Raw genomic sequence first — 4,068 nt, 5'->3', positions numbered from 1 at the left:
GACCAATGCAGGTGTCGAACCTTCGACCGTCACATTATCAGCACGATGCTCTAACCTGAGAATATTTGCTAAAACCACCGAACATAAAATGGTGGTGAATGTTCTCTATTGCTAATGATTTAGAAAATAAAGAATTATGGTAAATTACAAATAATATGGAAATAACAATAAAAGGAAGGAATAATAAATAAATAGAATATATTTGCTTTTAATAAAAAGGCAAATATGGTAAGCCGATAAGGCAAATATCTTAATAAACTGTCAAATATCCTTAACACCCCTCGCTAGCTGAGCGTCGGATTTGAATGAACGTGAAGCTTGGATCTTAAAAAATCAAAGAGAGGTCGAGAAACACTTTTTGTGAAGATATCAGCAACATGGAGATAGAAGTTATTGTGTGCGAAGTTTGCTAACAATAACAAAGATGGGAAGGTACATATTTTGTGCGAAGTTTGCGAGCGATAACAAGTTCTCGAAGGAAATGATAATCTAGTTCAACATGTTTGTCCTGCTTGTGAGAAACGGGATTAGAGCTAAAAAAAATAGCACTTTTGTTGTCAATTAAAAGCAAGGGATGCTGTGAAATAGGGACCTTGAGGTCATGCAAAAGATGCATAACCAAAAGATGTTGAGCAGCAGTTATGGCAAGAGCACAATACTCAGATTCACCGTTAGAGCATGAGACAGTAGGTTGCTTTTCGGCACTCTAAGAAATGAGATTGTTACCAAGATAATAGAATAGCCGGATGTAGAACGATCAGTATCGGGACAACCAACCCAATCAGCATCCGAATAAGCCACTAGCGCATTAGGAATAGTGTATGGACGAAAGGTAAGACCAAAGTGGAGTGTTTCTTTGACATAGCGAAAAATACGTTTGACAGCAAGAAAGTGATCTATAGTAGAGGCATGCAAAAATTGACTGATAGAATTGCAATATAGGCAATATCTGGACGCGTAATGGTCAAGTACTAAAGGGCGCCCAACAAGGGATCTATAGAGAGTAGGATTAGAGAAAGGAGAACCATCAGCAGTCAGACGTTGAGAAACAACCATGGGAGTGTGGGCTGGTTTGCTATCGAGCAACTGAGCACGAGTAAGAATATCTCAGACATATTTTAACCGACTAATAAAGAGACCATCAGGAGTGGGTGAAGCTTCAAGACCAAGAAAGTAACTGAGAGAACCCAAATCTTTGGTAGCAAACCCAGAACGAAGATTGCGAGTAAAACTGTCAATAAGAAATGAATTGTTGCCGGTAACAATAATGTCATCAACATAAAGAAGCAAATAGATAAGGTTAGATTGCTGGTAAAAGATAAAAAGAAACGTGTCAGCGCGACTGTAAGAAAAATCAAGTGTGAGAAGAAATGAGCTAAAACGCTAAAACTAGATGTGAGGAGCTTGCTTTAAGCCATAGAGAACTTTCTTTAATAGACAGACATGAGTGGGAAATGAAGGATCAATATAACTAGGAGGTTGTTCCATATGAACATGTTCAATAAGAGTGTCATTGAGAAAAGCATTCTTGACATCAAGTTATCGAAGAGGCCATTTATTTGTGACCGCAATGGAAAGCACAACACGGACAGTGGTAACTTTGACAATCGGACTGAAAGTGTCGGTGTAGTCAAGACCAGGAACCTTTGGCAACAAGAAGAGTCTTGAAACGCTCGACCGATCCATCAGACAAATATTTAATATAAAACACCCATTTCATGCAATTGGCAGGCCCGTCGAGGACATTAATAAAGTGTACTGGTTCCTTCGTGGACTCGGCACTCGGCACCAATTTTTTAGCTTTTTCTACTACTCTCTTCACCCCTCTCCTCTATTTTGCTACTACGCTCTCACCCCTCTCCCCTATTTTGCAGTTGAGCTTTGGTTGTTCTAGTGCTCCCTTAGTCTTCTAACTCCGCTCCTACGACATTCGCAGCCACTAATCGTTCTCATTCCTACAGAAACAACTCTTCCAACCGAGGACGGACCAAATATGCGGACATTATGCTGACCACCGACCCATCTATTTTGGATCAGTCTAAAAATTACATGGGTAAGGATTCTATGATAAACGGTACATATTACTAAGAATTAATGAATTTAGCTCATGCAAGTTTCAAACCTGCGACCTTCGCATTATTAGCATGATGCTCTAACTAACTCAGCTAATAGGCCATAGTTTTTATGCACATTGTAGTCATTCGAGATTAGGTTACATAATTTTAGGTATAATAAACTTAATACTTTTAAGTCATTATCTTTTAAAGTTTGTAGTGCTTTAACCACGTATCATGTGTCAAACCTGTAACCTTCACGTTTTGTTAGCGGGACATTCTAACCAACTTAGCCAATAGGCCAAGGGTTGCACATTGCAAATCAGTATCTCCTAAAGCTCCTAATGCCAATGGAGTTTAGTTACATATTTTTCTGCATAATAAAACTTAAAACTTTCAAATTTTAAGTCATTATCTTTAAAGTTCGTAGTGTTGTAACCTCGTATCATGAAAAGATATTATTAAAAATTAATAAAATTGGCCCATGCAGGTGTCAAACTTACGATCTTCGCGTTATTAGCACGACGCTCTTACCAACTAAGTCAATAGGCCATAGGTTTTATGCACATTGCAGATCGGTAGTTCTTAATCCAGTCAGTCGAGTTTAGGTTACATAATTTTATGCATAATAAACTTAAAACTTTAAGTCATTATCTTTTAATGATTGTAGTGCTTTAACCCTATATCATTAAAGCTATCATTGAGAATTAATGAAATTGACTCATGCAAGTATCAAACCTGAGATATTCGTGTTTTGTTAGCACGATGTTCTAACCAACTTAGCTAATAAGCCAAAGATTTTGTGCACATTGCAGATCGGTAGCTCCTAATCTAATCAATCGGGTTTAGGTTGCATAATTTTATGCATAATAGAACTTAATTCTGTCTTATTAGCACAATGTTCTAACCAACTGAGCTAATAAGCCAAAGTTTTTATGCACATTGCAGATTGAAAACTCCTAATCTAATCCATCGAGTTTAGCTTACATAATTTTATGCACAATAGAACTTAAAACTTTCAAATTTTAAGTCATTATCTTTAAAGTTCATAGTGTTGTAACCTTGTACAAGTTGCGACCTTCGCGTTATTAGCACAACGCTCTAACCAACTGAGCTAATAGGTCATAGGTTTTATGCACATTGCATTTTGGTAACTCCTAATCGATTTAATAGTTTTAAGTCTATGTCTTTTAAACTTTGTAGTGCTTTAACCACGTATCATTAAATTTGTAATTCTTTAACCCCGTATCATTAAATTTCTAATTCTTTACCCACGCAAGTGTCAAACCTACGCACTTCGCGTTCTAACCAACTTAGCTAATAGGCCAAAGTTTTTATGCACATTAGAGATTGGTAACTCATAATCTAACCCATAGAGTTCATAATAGAACTTAAATTTTTAAATTTTAAGTCATTATTAGCACAACGCTCGAACCAAACGAGTCAATAGGCCATAAGATTGATAGCTCCTAATCTAGTAGTTTAGGTTACATAATTTTATGTATACTTAACTTAAAACTTTACTTTAAGTCATTATCTTTTAAAGTTTGTAGTGCTCGTATCATTGAGAATGTGACTGCAACCTTAGATAATAGGCCAAAGGTTTTATGTAACCCCTTAATTAAGAGAATTAATGAAATTGACCAATACAAGTGTCAAACTTGCGACTTTTACGTTAATAGCACGATGCTCTAACAAACTGAGCTAATAGGCAATAGGTTTTATGCATATTGCAGACCGGTAGCTCCTAATCCAGTCAATCGAGTTTAGGTTACATAACTGCGACCTTCATGTTATTAGCACGACGCTCTAACCAATTGAGCTAATAGGCCAAAGGAATTGAAAAAAATAAAATAAGAAAAACCATATTCATTTTTCACCCAGCTTTATGGTTGCATCGAACATCAGGCAAGGTTTATCTTCACCCACCGGATATCACTTGTGCAGAATCTAAGCTTATTCGGCCACACACAATGTCTGTGCGTGTATGTTCAATCATCTACAACACAACCGA

This window comes from Cucurbita pepo, unplaced genomic scaffold (genome assembly GCF_002806865.2).
Source record: "Cucurbita pepo subsp. pepo cultivar mu-cu-16 unplaced genomic scaffold, ASM280686v2 Cp4.1_scaffold000178, whole genome shotgun sequence".
Classification (NCBI taxonomy): Eukaryota; Viridiplantae; Streptophyta; class Magnoliopsida; order Cucurbitales; family Cucurbitaceae; genus Cucurbita; species Cucurbita pepo.
Note: the sequence above shows the minus strand (reverse complement) of the source record.